Here is a 24,200-nt window from a genome sequence, read left to right as displayed (position 1 = left end):
AAAGAGGTAATAGCACCATGAGTTTTTGAGCCAGCTTGACTCTTTTGAAGGAGCCCATTGCACTCCAGACTCCCAGCACTGTGCAAAGGCACCATTGGGATAGGACCCAATGGGCTAAGTTAGGGAGCACCTTTTCACTGCAAGATTCTGTGCTGTAGAGTTTGACCCAGTCTTTCACAGAATTATTTTCTTTCCTATCTGTGGATGCCAGGTAAGCTAAGCTAAATGTACTCTTTAGCTGCATGTGGAGGTCATCCCGGCATTACAAAGATATTGATTGGATGTGTGCATTAAAAATTTCTCCACACATACTAGCTCATTACTTGATAACTGCAACATCAAGTGATGACTTCCCTGTCTGAATTAGCTGCCTGTCATAAGTCACTTACCACAGCAGAACGTTTATAATCACCTCAAACACAAAATTCTGGGGTCAGTTTATACATCAGCTGCAACTCAGCCAATACAGAAGAATCAAGCATATGGGGATATACAAAGTCCTGAGTGCCTGCCTAAAAGTGGAAATTATGGTAGCATGAGGTCAGACTGTTGGGAGCGATATGAAAATTTAATTAGGTCTAGTAAAAATAAAGAGGGAAATGACCCTTGCAGATTTTTCTGAACTTAAGGATTTAAAGTTGATGAACAGGTCTGGAACAGGGAGAAACACTATATTTTGTAGAGTTCTGAGCTTCAGCTCTGATGTGACAAAACTTGTCATTTCAATAAGAGCTGTGCACAAAGAAATTAGGTTCTGTTGCAAGTGAATTTCACTTTCTCCATTCATTTGTAGAGTTCACAATAGGTTAGGGAGATGTGCTTTCTGGAGCTGTTGTTCAGTTTTTTAGTGATGAGATTAATTAGAGATTAGAGGTTCAGCAAATAGTCATGATTTTTGCCCCCCAAAGCTTTATACCTGCAGATAAAGATAAGTGTTTTAAAGCAATAGGTTTCTAAACTGTTAGTAGGTAGGTAGGTAGGTAGGTAGGAAGGAAGGGTGCTTGTTCAATTAATGCATTAATTTGGAAAGGTAGAAAATAGCCAGCCTACTGCTTTGAATGAGGGACAGTTTGTAATTGCCCAGGGCCATGTACCACAGCAAATCACAGTACTGTTCACAAGAAACCAGTCAGCATTTCAAAAGAGGAAACATGCACACAACTAAGCCTTCTGAGCATGCAGCAAGCATGCATGATGCAAAACAATAATGCGGGATTTATGAAAAACAGATACTGGCATTGTCCTAATCTTTTCATTGCCAAGATTTGGGAAAGCAAAAATATTGCAGCTGACGGAGAGCGGTCTCACACACATGCCTATCATATTTAATTGTAAACCGCTCTGAGCCACTTTGGAAGGGCAGTATAAAAATCAAATAAATAAATAAATAAATAAATAAAGAAAGAAAGAAAGAAAGAAAGAAAGAAAGAAAGAAAGAAAGAAAGAATGAGCAGTAGGCCTCACTTGAGGAAGTGGTTTATCCATTCTGCACGTCCATCTAGGGAATTCACCATTTGCTTGCTTGCTTATTTATTTATTTATTTAACGTATGAGATGAGTCAGATGTAAAACATGAGTTATGAGTTAGATGTAAAACATGGTGGTGTATCTAGGATTACAAGAAATCTCTCTAATTGGTCAATCTATCAGTATTCCTTTGTCACCATTGCAGAGGCATTAATTGTCCCAACATCTGCATTAAAGCTCTGTCTCCTGTGTTTGCAAACTTAAGATAGTATTCCATGCTTCCTCTTTCATGAGTTCTGGGCCTTTCCAGGCAAACTCTGTCACTTTTTTTTAGGATATTAATAAAGTTTAGTGCTTTCATTTTGTGATTTTACTGAGTGCTCACAAGAAGTTCACTTGCACTCTTCCAATCACTCCCCTGCAAATTTTCACTTCCCTGCAAAGTAGGCCTTTATTATTTATGTGGCATGTTACAGATGGCAAAGGGGTTGAAGCACAGCAGCTTGCTTAAGTCTACCCAGTAAGTTGAAATCTGAGGTGTGAGCACTGTAAGTGTGAGCACTGTAAGATATTCCCCTCAGGGGATGGAGCCGCTCTGGGAAGAGCATCTAGGTTCCAAGTTCCTTCCCTGGCATCTCCAAGATAGGGCTGAGAGAGATTCTTGCCTGCAACCTTGGGGAAGCCACTGCCAGTCTGTGTAGAAACAATACTGAGGGAGATGGACCTATGGTCTGATGCAGTATATGGCAGCTCCCTATGTTCCTATGAGGTGATATTTGAACTGAAAAATTCATAATAATATGAACAGTTAAATCCAAACTGCCTCTCTCTTAGCAGGGGAGGAGAGCTGGTCTTGTGGTAGCAAACATGAATCCCTTTGCTAGGCAGGGCCATTCCTTGTTTGCTTTTGAATGGGAGACTAAATGTGTGAGCACTGTAAGATATTCCCCTTAGGGATGGGGCCACTCTGAGAAGAGCATCTGCATGCTTGCATTCAGAAGGTTCCAAGTTCTCTCCTTGGTGTCTCCAAGATAGGGCTGAGAGAGACTCCTGCCTACAACCTTAGAGAAGCCACTGCCAATCTTTGTAGACAATATTGAGCTAGATGGACCAGTGGTCTGACTCGGTACAAGGCAGTTTCCTATGTTCCTAGCACTCCCAGTGGTCAGGCAATATTGGATTCTGTTCCCACTCTGACAAACATGTATGGCTCAAGTTACCTTCCAGATGTTTGGAATGAAAGGTTTCTTACTTTAGCAAGTTGCCTATAAGCTACCAAAGCCTAGAGGAGCTCGAAAAGGATCTCTCCAAACTGGGGGAGTGGGCAACAAAATGACAAATGTGGTTAGGGACATAGGCATATAGGGACATAGCAAACGCAATTTTAGCCAGTGTAAAATGATGCATATTGAGACCAAAAAAACCCCCTCAACTTCACATATACATTACTGGAGACTGACCTGTGAGTGACTGACCAAGCGAGTGAGTGACTTTGAGTGACTGACCCCAGAAGAGGGATCATGGGGTTGTGGTGGACAGCTCATTGAAAGTGTTGACTCAATATGCAGCAGCTGTGAAAAAGGTCAATTCCATGCTTTGAATTATTAGGAAGGGGTTTGAAAATAAAACTGCTAATATTATAAAATCCTTATACAAAACTATGGTGCAGCCACATTTGAATTACGGCATACAGTTCTGGTCACCATATCTTAAGAAGGACATTGTAGAACTGGAAAAGGTGCAGAAGAGAGCAACCAAGATGAAACCTAGAGCACCTTTCTTAGGAATGTGCAAACTGGCTTGACCTTGAGCCAGTTTGCCATCGAACTCGTCTGGCTTGAGGGCAGACCAGTTCAGTGGTGCTCAACCAGGCCCAGTTCAGCTCAGCCAGGCCCAGTTCAGCTCGAGGTCAAGCAGAACCCCACCCCCGGCCAGCTTGGGGCTGGCTTGGGTTCTAAAGTAGGATTTAAAAAAAAAAAAAACACTCTGGGGGGCGGGTGCTACCATGGCTGGGGGGGGTCTCTTGCAGTTTACCCTCCCCCACCTTCCTCTCCCCAGTCTCAAATGGCCCAGTTTGCGCTGTTTTTGACCAATTCCGGGCCTCTGCACTGGCGGCACCCATTTTGGATGCCACCATACATGCACACTGGGCATCGGTGTGACTGGGTCACGACAAAAGATGACTGAGGGATGACATGATAAAAGTCTATCAAATCATGCAGGATGCGGAGAAAGTTGATAGAGAAAAACATTTCTCCCTCTCGCACCACACTAGAACCACGGGTCATCCCATGAAACTGACTGCCAAGAAATTTAAGACCAATAAAAGGAAGAACTTTTTCATACAGCACATGATCAACTTATAGAATTCTCTGCCACAAGGTATAGTGACAGCCAACAGCCTGGATGACTTCAAAAGGGGTTTAGATAAATTCATGGAGGTCAGGTCTATCAATGGCTACTAGTCTGAGAACTATATGTCATCTCCAGCCTCAGAGGAAAGATCCCTCTCTCTAAATACCAGTTGCAGGGGAGTAACAGTAGGAGAGAGGGCATGCTCTCATCTCTTGCCTGTTGATTTCCCAGAGGCATCTGGTGGGCCATTGTGTGAAACAGGATGCTGAACTATATAGGCCTTGGGCCTATCCCGAGGGAATCCCCCAATGCACCATGTTCATCACACAGTGCATTCATTGCACAGTGCATTCAGGGATTCCTGGAGGCTGGGGAAATGAGTCCCAGCCTTCTGAGATCTTTGCAGTACAGATCGTGTGGGTGTGTGGTGGCATGCCAAAGAGGAGCTTGGCAATCATCTAGTGTATGTCTTCCATTCTAGGTTATATGCTAGCATGGTCCAAGGTCCTGAGCAGCTACTGCTGCATTTTGGATACACACTGTTTTTCAGCAGACAGCATCAGGCCTTTGGCACCTTTGTATCTGAAGAACAACCTATTGACAGGATTAAAGCTTTGAATCCAGCAAGCAACAGGGGGAGAAGAGCTGGTCTTGTGGTAGCAAGCATGACTTGTCCCCTTAGCTAAGCAAGGTCTGCTCTGGTTACATATGAATGGGAGACCACATGTGTGAGCACTGTAAGTTATTCCCCTTAAGGGGAGGAGCCGCTCTGGGAAGAGCATCTAGGTTCCAAGTTCGCTCCCTAGCAGCATCTCCAAGATAGGGCCGAGAGAGATGTAACACAAGTTAGACCTCTGATTAGCCCGATATAGCTGGGGAAGGTCTTTAATAAGCCATTTAACTCTGGATGTTCCTGATGTGAACATGTTCAAAGTGTTGTTTTCAGCAACTCCTTCTATCTGGGGGCATATTCTGAATTCAGACTGCATGCAAAACAAGAATATAAGATGCCCTCAGTCATTAAAAAAGTCTAAATGAACATGACTAGCCAAACGCAAGGTTGAACAGCTTGGGAAACATTTCCCCTTTAATCCTTACACAGGTGAGAAGAGATATGAAAGCCAAAACCAGCTGTCTCTGTGCTAGAAGATGAGAGGAGAGACCCATTTTGGTATATGGCTGTTCTGGCTCTTGCTAGGGCTCAGAGGACCCAAAACTGGTTTCCTTAAGGGGGAAATATGAACATTTAAAAATTGCTTATCAAAAAGAACCTGTTAAATTGCTCCCCCGACCCCAGCCTACAAACTGATGATTTCACCACTGTCTTTCTGTTCAGGGATTGCTTATGATTCAGCAGTGGTTAAGAATGTGCAAGTCCTACATGTCGGCTCATGTTTGACTATGAGCTGCTGTTCATAGATAGGCGGGCCACTTTGGGAAACAAAAAAAAGCTAACATATGATGAATGAAAAATCAACATGTTGCTAATACTCTATAAGGTCATTCACACGACCGGTTTACCTGGGCATTGGGAGGGCTTCTGAGGAGTCAGGCTCCTACCTGCCTCCCTGCAGATGAGCAGCAGATTCCTCAAAACTCCACCTCTTGCACACCCACATGAGTGCCAGGCGGTGAACAGCACAGAACATTGGGGCATCCCTATGTAGCAAATTTGGTTCATATCAGTTAGACTGCCCACAAGTTAGTGCACTTGTGCCTCAAAGGTTTATGGTTCTGCCATCTTGATTCAGGGTAGATGACATCATCACAGACTACACCACTGAGGTGTCCCTGTATGTCACTCAATACAACTGTACCTAATTTGGTTCAAATTAGTTAGACAGGCCACAAGTTAGTGCACTTGCGCCTCAAACATTCCTGCATCTACCATCTTGGATAGGGGTAGTTGACATCATCACAAACTATGCCACTGAGGTGTCCCTATGTGTCCCTATAGCTGCAGCAAATGTGCTTCAAATTGGTTAAGCGGTTCACAAGTTAGCCCACTTGCACCCTGAATCGGTGTGGATGAACTATGTTATTGAGGTGTCCCTGTGTGTCACTCTCTGGAACTGTACCCAATTTGGTTCAGATCGGTTAGGCCATCCACAAATTACCCCACTTGCTCCTCAGATGTTCACGCAGCTGCCATCTTGAATTGGAGTGGATGACATCATCACACACCACACCATTAGGGCATCCCTATGTGTCCCTACAGCTGTAGCAAATTTGGTTCAAATCAGTTAAGCAGTTCACAAGTTACCCCACTTGTGCCTCACAAGTTCACAGATTAGTTCATTTGTGCCTCTCCACTCAGGGAGAGGGGAGCTGGTCTTGTGGTAGCAAGCATGACTTGTCCCCTTAGCTAAGCAGGGTCCATCCTGGTTGCATATGAATGGGAGACTTGATGTGTGAGCACTGTAAGATATTCCCCTCAGGGGATGGAGCCGCTCTGGGAAGAGCAGAAGGTTCCAATTTCCTTCCTTGGCTTCTCCAAGATAGGGCTGAGAGAGATTCCTGCCTGCAACCTTGGAGAAGCCACTGCCAGTCTATGTAGACAATGCTGATCTAGATGGACCTATGGTCTGACTCAGTATATGGCAGCTTCTTATGTTCCTATGTAAGTTTACACATCCACCATCTTGAATCGGGGTGGATGGCATCATTGCAAACTATGCCGTTGAGGTATCGCTGTGTGTCACTCCCTGCAACTGCACCTAATTTGGTTAAATTTGGTTAGACAGTCCACAAATTAGCACACTTGCGCCTCAGATGCTAATGTGGCCACCATTTTGAATTGGAGTGGATGACATCATCACACACCATGTCATTTTGGCATCCCTATGAGTCCCTACAGCTGTAGCAAATTCAAATTGGTTAGGCGGTTCACAAGTTAGCCCTCTTGTGCCTCAAAAATTTACACATCCTCCATCTTGGATCAGGGTCTATGACATCATCACAAAATATGCCATTGAGGTGTCCTTATGTGTCCCTACAACTGTACCCAATTTGGTCCATATTGGTCCAGGCATTAAAAAGTTGATGCGGGGGACACACACATAGAATGCTAGGTGATCTCATATGCCTATTGGAAAGTAGGCTAAAAAGTGGAAATAGGGGATGCTTTTCACTAAAAAAAAAAGTATCAAAAAAGCTTCCACTTTGCATAAAATTTGCATATGTTTATTGGTATTATATATGCATATTTTGATAAAAAATAAAAATTGGATAATTTGAGATTAAATACAGCTCACCATTGTGAAGCTGATGACCAGGTGAGCTGTGTGTCTGCTCCATCTGCTGTCTAGATACAGAGTTCTCTAGGCCCCTGATGCTTAATCGTAAGTTTTAATCTCCTGATAAGTGTTATTACACACTCGGTCCTCCTTCCCCACAAGTCACCAATCTGCTCTTCCCAGCCAGGCCAGCAACTTCACCTCTTGGCTTGAGGCCGGGCAGCCAGCTAGCAGCTGCCGAGCCAGCTTCTTTGCATGCTGGGGCAGTGGTGCATGCACGGCCTCCCAATTGCTTGCTGTTCTCTCTTGATATACAGCTTTTCAACAGAAGGGTTCACAGTGGTTTTTAAAGAAAGATAAACGATAAGATGCTCCCCTGACCCAAAGGACTGACAATCTAAAATGAAACACCAGGCAACACCAGCATCAGGCACAGAAGGAATGCTGTGCTGGGGTTGGGACAAGGCCAGTTGCTCTCCCCATGATAAATAGAAGAGATTCACCACTTTAAAAGGTGTCTTTTAACTCAGCAGGGTAGCTGCTAACTGAGTAAAGTTAGTTAGTTAACTGCTAACTTCTCACTGCCACCACCACCACATGAAAGAAGCAAGCTGCACCTGTTGGGCCCACCTGTACCTGCTCCTGCTTCTCCTGGCTCTGCAACTTGCCACTGAAGCAAAATCTCCACTCTGGCTTCCCCATTGGATGGATGGTCAGCAGGAAGGGGAAGAAATTATTTGGTCCCAAAAATAATTGCATGTCCTCTATAAAAGTCCCTAGTTGGCAACCTTTTGTGTGTAGGTAGAATGAACAGTAGATGCATTCTATCTCCGTAAAGACCTGGGTATGTGATCTGGGCTCCCCATATCTGGAGCAGCTGAGACCAGAGGGCTCCTGGTGCTCCAGATGACATGAGCCACTTGGGTTCCCCCAGGCAGCCCATGTTGTGTGAACTGCCTCCGTATGTGTTACAGAAATGGGATGGGGAGAAGAATGCAGGAGATACATAGCATACACAATGATAAGCTTACTATGGGATGAGCCATCAATGGCAGGAATAAGAGTCAGAAGGGATTCCCCCCCCCAAAAAAAATGGCAGAATAAGAGAGAACAGGGACTGAGCTCTTCGTAGGTGGACGTGGAAGCGATTAATACTGATGCAGAACTTTATGACATTTTAAATTCTATATTTAGAAGGAAGAATATCAAATTTGGAAGAGCTCTCTTCTAGTCTACCTTATAACTATGGAAATAGGCAATACAAGTAAAAGAAAATACAGTTGTGTGCAGGCCAGGTTTTCTTTCCTTTGATGTTGGCTTTATTTAGCAGCTGGTAGCAAATAAGGTGGGCAGTGATGGACTGGGAACAGTGGTCCCTCTCATTTTTTTCATGTCCGTGCGGAATTAGTTTTGTTCTGGGTGGCATGATCAAGGCAGTATGTACACATGTACATTCAGAGTGGGGTCTTCCTGATTCAACCTGAGTGGGATCTAAAATTAACAGACATCAAAAAACTTGTGAGCGTGTACGTGTGCATGCCTTAGAAGGAACCAGAGGTGCACCTAGGTAATTTTGGAGCCTGGACCTAAAGGCCTTTGGAGGGGCCCCCTCCCATGTTCAATCCCCCCCCCACTGCAAGTTAAGCATCATCCCCCTACACACAGCATGACATATCTAGTATTTTTAACATGTGGGTTCACAGCAACTGAACTCACAAGAATGTAAGAATATAAAACAGGTATATTTGTTTATATTTATGCAAATATGCATTAGGAGAAACATTTGAACACACAACATATTCCCATCCCACATGTTTCTTTCCTCACTCCCCCCTCTGTCTCTAAAGAGGATTTGTGGGGGCCCAGGGTTTGTGGAGGCTCTGGACTTCAGCCCCAAAGTCCAGGGGTAAGAGTGCCTCTGGAGGGAAAACTGACTGGGATATAGCAATAGCAATATAGCAATAGCACTTACATTTATATACCGCTCTATAGCCGGAGCTCTCTAAGCGGTTTACAATGATTTAGCATATTGCCCCCAACATTCTGGGTACTCATTTTACCGACCTCGGAAGGATGGAAGGCTGAGTCAACCTTGAGCCCCTGGTCAGGATCGAACTTGTAACCTTCTGGTTACAGGGCGGCAGTTTTACCACTGCGCCACCAGGGGCTCATATCTCTGGATACCAAGTCTATCTCGCTACTTACCCATCTGTGGATACCTAACAGCCCTACTTACTGGGCATGACTAAAATGGCAGCTTGTATAAGCCCCTCCCACCCAGTTTTCTTATGAACCCAAAAGACTGCAAGCAACTTGATTTCTAGCTGCTAAAAACACAAAAAAGCCAAAGCCATGAATGTCTAAATCCTGAGATAGCTTTCTAGATCATGAGCTTTTATAATGTATTTCTGTGTTTGCTTTCTGACTTATATTACTATGAGCCAGTGGAACGTAGAATACATAAGGATGAACATAGTCCACCAAAGCTCATGCTACAGTAAGTGTTTAAGTCTTTAAAGTGCCACAAGACTTTTTGTTCTTTTTGTTGGTAAGGATTAACACAGCTACCTCTCTAGAAAAGGATCCATGTGATGTTTTCTGGCCTAAAATATGCCAGACCTGGCTAAGCTGGCTTTTCACTCCAGTGCCAGGGTTGTGTGTGTGCTCGGGCTGCACGTAGCCTGAGCACACACAGAGTCAGACGGCGGCAGCGCCCAGCTAAGGGATGGCGTGGTGCATTGAGGGATGCCAGAGGACTTCCTCCTGAAGTTCCCTGCTCTGCCACTTGCTGCAGCATGGCTCATGTGCTGCACAAGCGGCAGAGCCTGTAAACAGAGATTGATCGTGTTTGATCGCCAGCCCTCCGCCCCACCAGGTACATTGGTTGTATGCACAACCTTTCTATCTCCTCCCCATCCCTGCCATAGGGCAGAGCTAAACGGGAGTCTTCTAAACTTCTAGGTGCCTTAAAACCCACCTGGAAGGGTAATACAGAAGACTTTATACACAGATTTTTCCCTCCCCAAATGTGGCCTGTGATGCTGCCCAGAGCCCAGAGCTTGCCATTCCCTGCATCATATGTAAGCACAGCTGTGGAAACTCTGTGAGAGTGATGCACAAGCATGCTGTATTGCTTTGCAGGATGTAGCTTTCAGAATGAGCATAACTGAGCTTCACCCCTCACCCCCCCAACACACACACCTCAAAACATGAAAGCATCTGGCTGAATGGTGAGCATCTGCTCTCTGACCATTAGCCTTTCTAGGCTGTTTCAGTATGAAATACATCCTACAATTGGTGCCATATTGAAAAGCTGTCTAAGATGGTCCCATTGGATTTGCAAAGCCCACAAACTGAATTGCACTTCCTCTCGAGAGCCACTGTGCCACATTTAAGAGTCTGTGGGCTGAGGGGTAAAATTGCTGGCCCAAGTTCTAGGAAGGAATTTAGCATTCAGTCTGCAGAGCGTGGTCCCAAAGCTATGAAGCCTGGCATCAGAGCTCTTATCGTCCTCAATGATATCAGGAAATTGTGGGTTACTATGGTAACAATATCTCTTTTTTATATAAAAAAGAGAGACTAATAAAAGTAGCAAGAGAGTGAGCAAGAGGATTAAGAATATAGATTTACTTTGAAACAAAACATCACAGTGAAACTCTGCTAGCTCTGTGCACACAGCCAACTGCAGAGAGCACAGAAGGCAAATGGGCTTCGCTGACAGAAAGGGATGGCGAGAGGTGCATCATATGGACAGCAAAAGGATGCTTAATATAAAAGGGAGCCTTTGATACGAAAAGGAGCCTTGTGTTCTTCTCAGTGAGAATCCTGTTATGTGGTGGACAGACGAACTGTGTGTGTGAAGGCAGGAGGGGGAGCACATAGTAGTCCCACTGTTGGGGAGCTGCTTGCTTCATTGCACAACATGATCTATCCCTTACAGAAGAAGGGAGCATGTGTATGGCCTCAGCAGCCTGAGCATGTTAGAACTAGATATTAATTTCAGTCTTGCTTCCAGGAGTGAATATGAACAAGCCTATACCCTCCAGCAGGAAGAGTGGAGAGCGGAAGGAGCTAGTGAAGGGCAATTGGGGAAATGGGACAGCTTGTCCCTAAGTTGCAAGCCAAATTTTCTACAGTCATGGCTGTGGACGTTCCGTGATGCCATTTCTGCACTGGATAAATGCAGGATTTTACATCAGGCATGCAATTCAGCATTCTGAGAAGATACATTTTCTTTTTTCAAAAAATAAGCAAGCTTCTAGCTCTGATAGCTATGGTGATGGACTGGAAAGTGTTTAGGTCATGCCTGGTAAAATCTCAGAACTGACCATGCAGAGTGGGGCTAAACAACGTTTCCAGTATGTTTCCAGCTATCAGGAACAAAATCTGAGCATAGCTGTTTGTCCCTTTCCATGGTTTTCAGAAGCAAAATGGATTGTGCAGAATAAGCACATTGTATAACATATGTATTTTGCAAAATTCTGCTTTTCTTGGTGCAGTTTTTGGGTGCAAGCTCTTGATGATCTGTTGAGTTGATTTTCAGGGGGAAATACCAGGGTGTGGAGAAGACTACAAGCCAGATTGTGCCTGAAGAAACTACCAGGAGCATATGTCTCTGGGGGAAGACTTGTGAGGGAGATTAGAAGTATGTGGGTTGTAGATGCATGCCTCACACAAAGAAAGAAAGAAAGAAAGAAAGAAAGAAAGAAAGAAAGAAAGAAAGAAAGAAAGAAAGAAAGAAAGAAAGAGGAAGGAAGGAAGGAAGGAAGATTGGGCATGTGATAGCACAGAAACTCCTGCTATCAGACATATGGTTCCAATCTACATATCTATAGATCCCACCATTCCACTTCTTCCTTCCTCCCTCCTCTGCCTTACATGACTGAAATTTCTATGGCTCTTTACTCCAGGTAGCGGCTCTTTACTCCAGGTAGCTGTAGCTTTCTCACAAGTGAGAGAAATGGAAGGCATGAGCTATAACTTTGGAGGACACACTGAACCCTGGGCTAGAACTGAGCTGTATGACTGTTGGTCTGTGGGTTTTGCAAAGGAGGCTGGGTGTCTCTGCCAGGCCTTGTAGGAATACCCCTAATCTGTATTCATAATATCACTCTGTTTATGCACCACCTACTCCAGAGCCCTTATGGTTTTTCCAGCTTCAGTTTGAGTATGTAAGCTGCAAAATGCACAGAGTATATATGTGCCATCTCCTGAAGGCATTGGACATGGTAATCAGAGGCTGGCCGTGGGAAAGTCAGGGGGAAAGAAACAGCATTTTCCCTATCCTCACATACAGAATACAGGTAGACAAACAGATGCCATGTACTTCACTGGGTCAATTCTCTTGCTCTGAATTACAGCTCCTTCATTTAAATCTTTCTGTTGCTAAAATGCTTTCTGAATGTAGGGCTTGGAAGGAAATAATGAATTAGTCACAACAGTTCTCAGATATCTAGATAGTTGCTTATTAGCTCTGGCTCTAGGGCAGGCAGAATATGGTCACTAATGTCACTAGCTGCAATTGGGTAAATGCAATAATTCAGAGAATTAGTGGTGTAGGTTGTACAATATGTGCACTGGGTTTTATTGAGACTTAAGTGCTGTCGTTAAAAGGTGAGTGGGATTTATTCACTTGAGCTTCTAAAATGGGGCAGCAGGAAATAATTTTGTGTAGTCTGTAGCTACACCTTTTTATGTTCTTATAATGGAGGAGAGATCTATCATCGGCTACTAGCTGGAGGGCTGTAGGCCACCTCCAGCCTCAAAGGCAGGATGCCTCTGAGTACCAGTTGCAGGAGAGTAACAGCAGGAGAGAGGGCGTGCCCTCAACTCCTGCCTGTAGGCTCCCAGTGGCTTCTGGTGGGCCACTGTGCGAAACAGGATGCTGGACTAGATGGGCCTTGGGCCTGATCCAGCAGGGCTGTTCTTATGTTCTTATTTAGTGGAGCTGGTTGTTGATGGCATCATCGTAAAACAGGATGCCAGTGCCAAGACCTGAGGACTCAAATCTAAAATGCCTCCACTGTAACCATCTTGCTCATTTTGAATGATTAATTCATTCCTCCTTCTATGGCACATGAATTAAACTGGCCCTTCATCACGCTCATTCTCAAATAGGCTGTTCTTTAAAAGGCAGGAGCAGTCCCTTTTTCCTGATAACTGATGCCCACAAAACAATATCCATCTATTTCATGTTTCAACATGCCCATTGCCTGAGTGGCCAAGTGTAAAACAGATAAAGAGTTGGGGACCAGTAAGACCCTCTTGCCCCCAAAACAAATGGGAGTAATGAATGAGAATAAATGACACATATGCCACCCATTCTCATTTGTTTCCTTTGGCATTTGTTTTCAGAATGAATTGAGAATGGGGCCCATTCGGATCATTTCCTCTTTATTCCCAAAATGAATGTAATGAATTCACACCATTAGTATTTACAAGGACAATTCAGTTTGAGGGGGAAACATGTTTATCATGCACACACCAATGTTTGTAGCAGTAAGCAGTAGTTAGGTTGTAGCAATTAGGGGTGGAGAGCTGGTCTTGCAGTGTGGGGTGGAATGAAGGCTGAAGAGCCAGTCCCTGGCATCTGGGAAAGACTTCTGCCTAGACACTTGGAGAGCTGCTGCCAGTCAGTGTAGACAACAATAGTGAGCTAGATGGACCAAGGGTCTGACATGGTATAAGGCTGTTTCCTATGGTCCTGGGTAAAACTGTCAAGCATTAAGCAGAGATATACATTTTGAAATGTGCAGTAGCCTGGGAACGGTAACCATTCAGGTCTCCACAGCAAATAATGTCCCTACATGCTTACAAATATGTATTGGTGCATCACTTTTTATAGCATTTACTGCCACAAATCCCTGTGTACATGTGACAAGAATTGGTCCTATGGCACCATAGGGATTGTTAATATGGAACTAGTAGTGGTAGTTATTGCATTTTGCTTTGAACAAGCTTTGGAGAAGAATACAAGGGTGTGCAGTCTTGGATATGTGCTGCTAAAGTAGCCTTTTACTGGAAATCCTTTTAATTTCTCCTTTTTATCTAACCCAATTTTTCTCCCCCCGTCCTCATGACAACTATGCTATTTCTTCTGTCTCCTCTCAACTCCTACATCCTGACCTCATTCCCATTCCTTACAATATTTGTTTGCTTAGGACTGCTTTTCTGCTGTACAATGCCATCTTTAGTATGTTGGATAATGGATTCCCAGGATCGAGGGATTTAACTGCCCAGTGAAGAGACCTTGGGAGGAATCTGGGCAGTATTTTGTGAGGTTTCCAGTGTTGATCAGACTTAATGCACAGAAAAGTATGTGTCTGCTTTGGAATATTCTGGGCTGTTTAGACTGAGGCATTGTCAGGGTTTGACCCTGAGTGTATTCACTTGGCAGGGGCTCTGTCCAGCATAGGGCTGCCAACTAGGGACTTTTATAGAGGACATGCAATTATTTTGGACCAAATGACTTTTTTTGCATTAGGAGGAATAGAGACTATTTGGGGGAACAAACAACTTTTGCATTTGTTGTGCTGTCTGAAGTTCTGGGAAGCAACTGGAACATTTTGTTGACTCAGAACACTTTGCTTTCATAAGCAGCTTCTCTTCCTCTGTCTCCTTCCCCTGCCAGCATCATACTGACCATCCATCCAATGGCAAAGCCAGATGAGAGGTTCTTTTCCATGGCAGGTTACAGAGCCACATGATGCAAGAGCACAAATAGGTGGGCCCAGCAGGTGCAGCTTCCTTTCTTCATGTGGTGGTGTTGGTGGCAGTGGTGGCAACAGTGAAAAGTTAGCAGTTAACTAATTAACTTTACTCAGTTAGCAATTACCCCTTCTAACTGAGTAAAAAGGCATCTTTTAAAGTGGTGAATCTCTTCTATTTATCATTGGGAGAGCAACTGTCCTTGTCCAACCCCAGCACAGCATTCCTTCAGTGGCTGATGCTGCTGTTACCTTGCATTTCATTTTAGATTGTGAGCCCTTTGGGAACAGGGGAGCATCTTATTATTTATTTTTCTTTGCAAACCACTGTGAAGCCTTCTGTTGAAAAGCCATATATAAATGTTTGTAGTCATAGAAAACAGCAAGTGAGTGGGAGATCACTTAATAGCTAGCTGGCTGCCCTGCCTCTAGCCAAGAGGTGAAGTTGCTGGCCTGGCTGGGGAGAGCAGGCTGGGTGACCCATGGGAGAGGAGGACTGTGTATGTGGTAAACCTAACCAGGAGATGAATTTATGGTTAAGTAGCAGGGGGCTTAAGAACTCTGCACCTAGACAACAGACTGAGCAGACATACAGCTCACCTGGTCATCAGTTTCATGGTGGTGAGCTGTATTTATTCTCAAATTATCCAATTTTTATCAAAATATGCATATATAATACCAATAAACACATGCAAATTTTATGCAAAGTGGAAGCTTTTTGAAAACTTTTTTTGGTGTGAAAAGCATCCTCTATTTCCACTGCTTTGGTGATGGATATCAGGTTTTTTTCACCATCTAGACCTGGCATCCCTAGTCCAGCATCATGCACATCATTGTTATATAGAGCAAGTAGGTAGTTCATGCTGGTGCTACAACTGACCCTGTAATGAGATGGTAGAAAAATGTGTATGCAGATTGAACAAGGGCCCGGGCCTTGATGGAATCTAATTCCTGTAACTGTAACATGTTGGCTTTGTCCAGCTTGTGATAACCTCAGGGCTGGGCACTGAGACTGTACAGTCACTCCATTCACTGATGTTTCCAGTTTGCTGCATTCTCCAGTTCAGATGCTGTAACAAATTCTTGAGAATGAGATCTCAGATGCAGCCAATTATGTAGGGCATGTAAATGGAATCTTTCAGGAGGACTGAAAATTCATAAACCTAGCACCATACAGAGCAACATTTCAAGTGGCTACTGAGAGCTATAAACGCCCAACCCACCTCCTTGCTGCAGCCAAGTCACTTCTGCTTTCTTCCCTTTCCCTTCTCCTGCTTCTCCATCCATCCTGGTCAGCTCACCTGTCACTTTTCCCTCTCCACATTCAGAACCCTCAGCACTGTTGTTGTTTTTAAAATCACAGCTTGTGGTCACCCTTCCCTCCTTCCCCGCCCCCCCCCCCCACACACAAAGAGGGAGGGAGAGGGAGAGCAGGCCATTCATCTGCCTATTATGTCTCTGCTACCTTGAGAGCTCAAGGATCATACTGCTGCCACCTCATTCTCTTCTCAGGCCCCTCTCCATACTTATCCTATATGTGATTGAGAAAGAGGAGGAGGAGGAGAGGGCAGTGTTAAGGGCAAGTTCCTTTCTTGGACTGTCTCTTCCTCGAAATGTCAGGAGCTGAAAATGAAAAGCAGAAGAGCCGCTGGTGGGTCTTGTGTCATAGCTTGATCACTCTCGGAATGTGTCCTGCCCACAAGGAATGTGCAGTCCCAGAAGAGACATCTTGTTATGAGGACTGCCATGTGAGGAAAGTGGCAGATAGCCTGATTTTGTCTGTGTAGAGGAGAGGCTCTGGAAGGAGCCCCTTTGCAGTCTCTGCTTTTAGCTTCCCTTGCTGTGATTCTGCTGTTTGGAAATTACAGAGCATTTCCTAAGAAATGATGAATTAATTATCTTGTGGTACTCTGCTTGCTCACTTTAGTTCTTGCCTGTGCTTATCTGCTCTGGAGTTCTGATTTTCTAAGAGTGGAAGTGACTATGAAACTGAGTGAGTTCTGGAGATAAGGGATAGATGTTTGGTGGCTGAATGCTGCACAGCCGGCAATCAAATGCTAGGGACATCAGACCAGGCCAGCCTAGGCCAAGGTTGGCCCCCCAAAGAAAGCCTAAGAAGGCTAGTCCTTGTTTAAAATAAAATCAGCTTGTGCAAGGATCCAACTAAATATCTTTTCTGGACTGCATTCAGTACTCAGGCCAAAGCAGGGACTCAGATTAGGCCCTGGGCCGGGCGTATAGGACAAGTACTAAGTCACTGAGATGAAAATAAAAATGAAGGCAAAAAAAAAGAAATGGAAGGAAAGAACATCAAAAAATATTTATATACTGCTTTTCAACAAAATTTTCCAGAGGGGTTTATGAAGAGAAATAAAAAATAAATAAATAAGATGGCTCCCTGTCCCCAAAGGGCTCACAATCGAAAAAGAAACATAAGACAGACACCAGCAACAGTCACTGGAGGGGTATTGCACTGGCAGTGGATAGGGCCAGTTGCTTTCCCCCTGCTCAATAAAGAGAATCACCACATTAAAAAGGTGCCTCTTTGCTCAGTTAGCAGGGGACAGTTCATCAAAGATCAATACAAATACAAATACATGCATACATATATGCATGCATATGATAAATATGATAAATACATAAATAAACAAGTAGCCCAGAGGGATGGTGTCAGAAAAACTAAAGCTCAGAATGAGCTGAGGCTGACAAGGGATGGAAAGAGCAAAAGAAAAAAGAGCCTTTTCAGGCATCGGGGATGTTGCTAGGGGCTTAAATGGTTGGGGCCTGGGCCCACAGCCTCCATTTTGATAATTAAACTCAATCATATCCCCCCAAGAATTTTTTTTAATGTTTTATAAAAGTCTCTAATCTATAAATACAAAACCTCTGAAGGTGGAAGCAGCAGAGGACTAGATGAGGCTAGGAGGTCTCTCCCATGCTCTGTGCACGCACCTCTTCAGCTGCACTTCCTTTATGGAAGAGGTCACGGAGGAGGCTGATGCAAGGCAAAAAAATGTATTAACCTGTCAGATTTTTTTTTTATCCTATGCCATGGAGCATGTGCAGTGGAGCATGCACAGTATGATTAAAGGAAGTGCTTTCTTTTTTTCTGTCCACAATTCCGGTCAGATTTTATTATCTTCTTTAAAATAGGTACAAAACAAATCCAAATGCTACAGAAAAGCATCAGGTTTTGTCGATTGTGTTATGTGGCACACAAAAAACTCTGAAAGACAAGGAGGGAAAGACTACAATGGTGTTTATTAAGGCAAATACGAAGTTCTGTGAAATTCCTGGTGAGCTGGCAAGAATAGAGCATGCTCAGTCTTTCTCTTTCCAGTCATTGCTCTGTATTACCCGACAGAGCAATGAAAAATTACAGTCTAGTCCATCAAAAAACATTACCCATCAGAAAAGCTTACCCCAGTACTTAAATCTGACAGAGTAATGAAATGTTACAATCTAGTCCATAACAAAACATTACCCATCAGAAAAGCTTTCCCTGACACTGAAATGTGAATGGACACTGGAAAAAACTGAAATCTGACAGAGTAATGAAAAAGTATGCTCTTACTGAAAATATTACTGAAAATACCAACTCTGACAGATTTATTTATTTATTTATCAATCATATTTCTGTACTGCCTGATATTTACATCTCTAGGTGGTGTACAAAATTTAAAATATTTAAAAGTTACAAATTAAAATACATAACAATAAAAACAATAGAATAAAATAGATATTAAAACAAGTTTTAAAATTATTAAAAATTAATTCTAATTAAAAGCCTGCGGAAACAGGAGAGTCGTGAGGTTCTTCCTCAAAACAAACAGAGAAGGAGATGCTCTTATTTTAGTATGGAGCATATTCCAAAGCCCTGGGGCAGTCACAGAGAAAGCTCGGTCATGGGTCACCACAAAACCAGCTGGTAGCATCCGTAACTGGACCTCTCCAGAAGATTGTAACAGGTGGCAGAGTTTATGACAAAGGAGGTGCTCTCTTAAATAGCCTGGACCTAAGCCATTAAGGGCTTTATAGGTAAGAACCAGCACTTTGTATTTCACCTGGAAATATATTGGCAATCAGTGCAGTTCTTTCAAAACTGGTGTTATGTGGTCCTTTCGTGTTGTCCCAGAGATCAATCTGGCTGCCACATTCTGTACCAGTTGTGGTTTCTGGACTACATACAAAGGCAGCCCCATGTAGAGTGAATTACAGTAGTCAAGCCTGGAGGTTACCAGCATATGTACAGTACCACTGTTTTAAAGTCATTCGCCTCTAGAAACTGACATAGCTGACATATCAGCCAAAGCTGATAAAAAGTGATCCTGGCCACTGCCTCAGCCTGAAAAACCAGGGAGAGCTTTGGGTCCAAGAGCACTCCCAAGCTACATACCTGATCTTTCAGGGGGAGTATAACCCCATCCAGAACAGGCAGATCTAAACCATCTCTCAGGTGCTGTCCCTCGCACAGTCAGTACCTCCATCATATTTGGATGCAAGTTTAGTTTGTTATCCCTCATTCAGTCCATTACTGCCTTCAGGCAGGCATTAGGGAAGATATGCCATTTCCTGATGAGGTCAGCATGGAGAAATTAATCTGGGTGCCATCAGCATATTGATAACACCCAGCACCAAGCCTCCTGATGATCTCCCCCAGCAGTTTCATGTAGATGTTAAAGAGCATTGGAGACAGTATGGAGCCTTGTGGAACTCCACACTTCAGTTCTCGCTTAGCCAAACAACAGTCTCCAAGTGACACCATCTGGAATCTGCCAGAGAGGCAGGAGTGGAACCACTGTAAAACAGTGCCACCCAATCCCGCCTCCCTCAGATGGTCCAGGAGGATACCATGGCCGATGGCAGTGAAAGCCACAGAGAGATCAAAAAGGATCAGCAGAGTCACACTCCCTCTGTTGATAGCCAATCGGAGCTCATCCATCAGGCTGACCAAGGCAGTCTCAACCGCATAGCCCACACATAAGCCAGTTTGAAATGGGTTTAGATAATCTACATCATCCAAAACTGCCTGGAGCTGAGAGGCCACCACCCACTCAACCACCTTGCCCAACTATGGAAGATTAGAAACAGGTCTGTAATTAGCTAACTCTGAAGGATCCAGTTTAGTTTTCTTCAAAAGTGGTCTAATAACAGCCTCCTTAAGACAAGGAGGCATCCTGCCCTCCCTCAACCATCTCTGATAATATGATTATCAGATGATATGAGCCACGTTGGTCAGGGTCAAGAGAACAGTTTGTAGGATGTGCAGTCTGAAGCAGTTTGTCGACTTCCTCAGGAATCACAAACTGAAAATGATCCAATCTAACTTCATGAGTGGAGTTGCTGGACACCTCCACAATAGACTCTGCAGTAACTGTGGAATCCAGCTTGGCCCAAATCTGAGAGATTTTATCCACAAAAAAGTCATTAAAAATGTCACAGCAAGTGACCAATGGTTCCTTCATCATAATAATGAAAAATTATGATCTAGTACATCAGAAAACATTACCCATAGGATAAGCTTATCTTGATATTGAAATGTGCATGTGTGATGAAAAGTTTCAGTCTAGTCCATCATAAAACAGGCCCCATCAGAAAAGCTTACCGTGGTACTGGAATTGGACAGGGTACTGAAAACCTATGGTCTAGCCCATTAGAAAACATTACTCATAAGAAAAGCTTGCCTCAGTACTGAAATCTGAGAGGATAATGAGAAATTACCTTCTTGTCCACCCAAAAACATTACTGGGTAAAGAAATCTGACAGGCTAATTGAGACCCCAGTCCTGGGCTGATGAGATTCAGGGGTCTAAGCAATTCATTGGGGCCTGTGCCCCATGGTCCCCACCCCCAATGTCAGGCATTATTTGAAGTAAAAAGAAGGGAAAGGAAATGATGGGATTGCTTCTTAGCCAAGATGTTAGATGTTAAGTGGTAATAAGGAGAAGGCAGGACTTCTCAATTTCTGTTTTTCCTCTGTCTTCTCTCATAAACGGAACTGTGTGCAACCTCAAAAAATTAGCATGAATGGTAAAGGGTCAGGATTGCAGTTCAAGATTGGTAAGGAATTGGTCAGGAAACACCTTTTTACCTTAAAAGAGTTCAGATCTTCAGAGTTGAATGAAGTGCATTCTAGAGTTATAAAAGAATGGGTGAGGAGTGCTTTCTCGTGTGCTCTCGGAACTGTGGCTGATCATCTATGAGAAATCTTGGAGAACAGGCAAGGTGCCACAAGACTAATATGGAGTAAAATGTCCTAATCTTCAAAAAAGAAGAAAAGAGGATCCAGAAGACTATAGACCAGTCAATCTGACTTTGGTACTAGGGCGGATACTAGAACTGATGATAAAGTAGACCATCTGTAAGCGCCGTGCTGCATGATTAGCATGGATTTGTCAAGAATAAATTCTGCCAAACTATCTTATATCTCTTTTTTAAAACATCTGATTAGTAGTTTGGTGATTGTGGGGATGCTGTAGATATAATATATTTTAAATAGGGATGTGCGAGCTGGACGTTAGCCTGGTTTGGCTCGAATCCAGACTGGGTTCAAGCCTCCCAGAGCTCAGACTCAGACTAATTTGAGCCCGGACAGTTTTGGTCCGATCCATGATCCCACCAAGCCAGCTCACGGACCAGCTTGGAGGGTATACTTGTAAAGGGAATCCAGCTAGGAGTCCTCTTTACAAGTACAGAGGATTTCCTAGCTTTAAAAGACTAAAGATTTCCTTGTAACTTTAAAGTGGGGGCGGGGGGGGAAGAAGATTTATTTCATCTTTAAAGTGAAGCCCTGCCATTAGCAGCAGAGGCTTGGGAGGCAGTGGCAGAGTTCCTCCAACCGCCCCGCCTGCCTCCCAAATGATAGTCGGCCCAGACTATAGTTGGGAGGCAGCTGGAGGCAGTTGGAAGAGCCCCCACCACCACCTCCCAAGTCTCCGCCATTGTAGCAGCCACCACAGCAGCCGCCCCTGCCATCCGAACCAGGCCAGCTCAATGTCGAGCCTGGCTGGATGCAAGCTGACTCACACATCCCTAATTTTAAATCCAGCAAAAAATTTGAGAAAGTTCCCCATGATATTTTGATATCCCTTCCACCCTGCGGGCCTCCCCCAGTCTCAAATGACCCATTTTGATCAATATTTGGCCTATTCTGGGTTATCTGTGTTGGCGGTGGCCACTTTGGAGACCACTGCACATGCGCTCTGGCCATTTGTGTGGCTGGCTCATGTTAAACAAAAAATCCCAAACCAGCCCCGAACCAGGCCCAAGCCAGTTTGAGTGCAAGCCGGTTTCATCTCGAGCTGGCTCACACATCCCTACTCAAAGGCAAGTACATGATAATACCATCAAGTTAATTCACAGCTGGTTGGAAAACAGTACTCAGAAAGTGCTGATCAGTGGCTCCTCATCAAACCAGAGGGAGGTTTCATGTGGGGTTCTGCGGAGATTTCACTTGGGCTCAGTCCTCTTTAACATTTTTTTATCAAGTACTTAGACCAGGGGTTCTGACCAGGGGTTCCCAAACTGTGGCACTTGTTGCTGAACTACAACTAGGTGTGTGCGTGCCAGCTCGGTTCAAGCTAAGCTCTACGTTGAACCAGCTTGGCTCAACAGGTTCTAGGTTGAACCAGACCAGCCTCGGACCGAACCGGGCCCAGTTCAGCCTGAGCTGGCTCAGAATGCCGCTGGTAAAGGATAATCTGGTGAGGATTACTTTTACTTTTTTTTTTACTCTTTACTATATTTACTATTTACTTTTTACCAGTAAAGGGCAGGGGAGCTTCCTTCTTGACAGAAGGACAGCCTGCACAGCCAATCAAGCTGGTGAAGGAGGAGCTTCCTTCTCAACGCCATTTCTGTGGGGCCCAAACTGCAGTGCAAGCATTCAGATGTAACACTAGCACCACAAAACCAGAGTTAAGGGTTATGAACTGATGGTTCATAATAGAATTTGGCAAGGGAAAGCACAGTTCCCTTTTCGTCCTTAACTCTGTTTTGCTGAATTTGGATGTGCAGCTTTGGAAACCAGAGGTGAAGGGATCTCGGGTTTCGTATTTTGTCTAAATTTGTCCCATGATTCCATGACTGGGTTCACACAAATGTGGAACCTTCAGCTTCGGCTCATACGCCAGCTGCGTCCATTTCTTGAGATAAACAACCTCAGAACAGTGGTACATACGCTGGTAACCTCCAGACTGGATGACTGTAGCATGCTCTATGTGGGGCTGTCCTTTTGTGTAGTCCAGAAAGTACAGCTGCTTCAGAATGCCCCTCAAGTTAACCCCTGCTAACCTGGCAAAGAGGCACTTTTTAACGTGGTGATTCTCTTTATTTAGCAGGGGGAGAGTAACTGGCCCTATCCACCCCCAGCACAGTACCTCCAGTGACTGTTGCTGGTGCCTATCTTATGCTTCTTTTTAGAATGTGAGCCTTTGGGGACAGGGATCCATCTTATTTCTTTATTATTTCTCTGTGAAAACCACCCTGAGCCATTTTTGGAAGGGTGATATAGAAATTGAATTATTATTATTATTATTATTATTATTATTATTATTATTATTATTAACAACAACAACCAAAAAAACCAACAACAACAACAACAAACCAGTCAATAACACCTGTCTGTGTAAACAAAAAATAATAAAGCTAAATATGCAGACAGCTAAACACTGTCCGCAGATTCAGTAGCAATATAGCAATGGAGTTTGGACTAGATAAGTGCACTGTATTAATAATGAACAGGGGGGAAATAACAAAAACAGAAGGAATAGAGCTGCCCAATGGAAACAACATCAAGAACTTGGAAGAGAAAGAACATTACAAATACTTGGGCATTCTTCAGGCTGATAACATCAGATACTGAAGTTAACAGAAAAAATTGGAAGTGAATACATCAGGAGAGTTAGAAAAATCCTGAAGTCTAAACTCAATGGTGGGAACATCATACAAGCCATAAACACCTGGGCTATACTCATCATTAGATACACTGCAGGAATAATAGACTGGACCCAGGCAGAGCTAGAGATGCTAGATCGTAAGACCAGGAAAATAATGAACATCATTCATGCTCTGCACCCCCACAGTGATATAGATAGGCTATACATCCCTTGCAGCTCAGGTGAAAGAGGAATGCTGCAAGTCCATCAAACAGTAGAGGAGGAGAAAAGAGGCCTTGAAGAATATATCAAGGACAGTGAAGAAGATGCACTTAAAATGGTCAATAATGAGAAACTATTAAACACCAATGAAACAAAGCAGGCCGACAAGAATGAACAAGTAAAGAACCGAGCAGAAAAATGGAAAAATAAGCCACTGCATGGTCAATATTATCCTAGACCCTTGGAAAGGGCCTGATAATTAAAGTACCAAATCCAGTCAATAATATCTGGTAGACTGTGTGTCAATAGCATGATGGTGGTGGTGGTGGTGATGATGAT

At 43.9% G+C, this 24,200-nt stretch overlaps 1 protein-coding gene across 6 annotated transcripts in view; it reads left to right on the top strand.

Moving 5' to 3' along the window:
• Positions 1 to 24,200, top strand: part of SHISA6 (shisa family member 6) — a 417,240-nt gene that overhangs the window by 28,589 nt on the left and 364,451 nt on the right. The gene's annotated exons all lie outside the window — the stretch shown is intronic.

This window comes from Hemicordylus capensis, chromosome 2 (assembly GCF_027244095.1).
Source record: "Hemicordylus capensis ecotype Gifberg chromosome 2, rHemCap1.1.pri, whole genome shotgun sequence".
Lineage (NCBI taxonomy): Eukaryota > Metazoa > Chordata > Lepidosauria > Squamata > Cordylidae > Hemicordylus > Hemicordylus capensis.
Note: the sequence above shows the minus strand (reverse complement) of the source record. Positions and strands in the feature narration are given on the sequence as shown.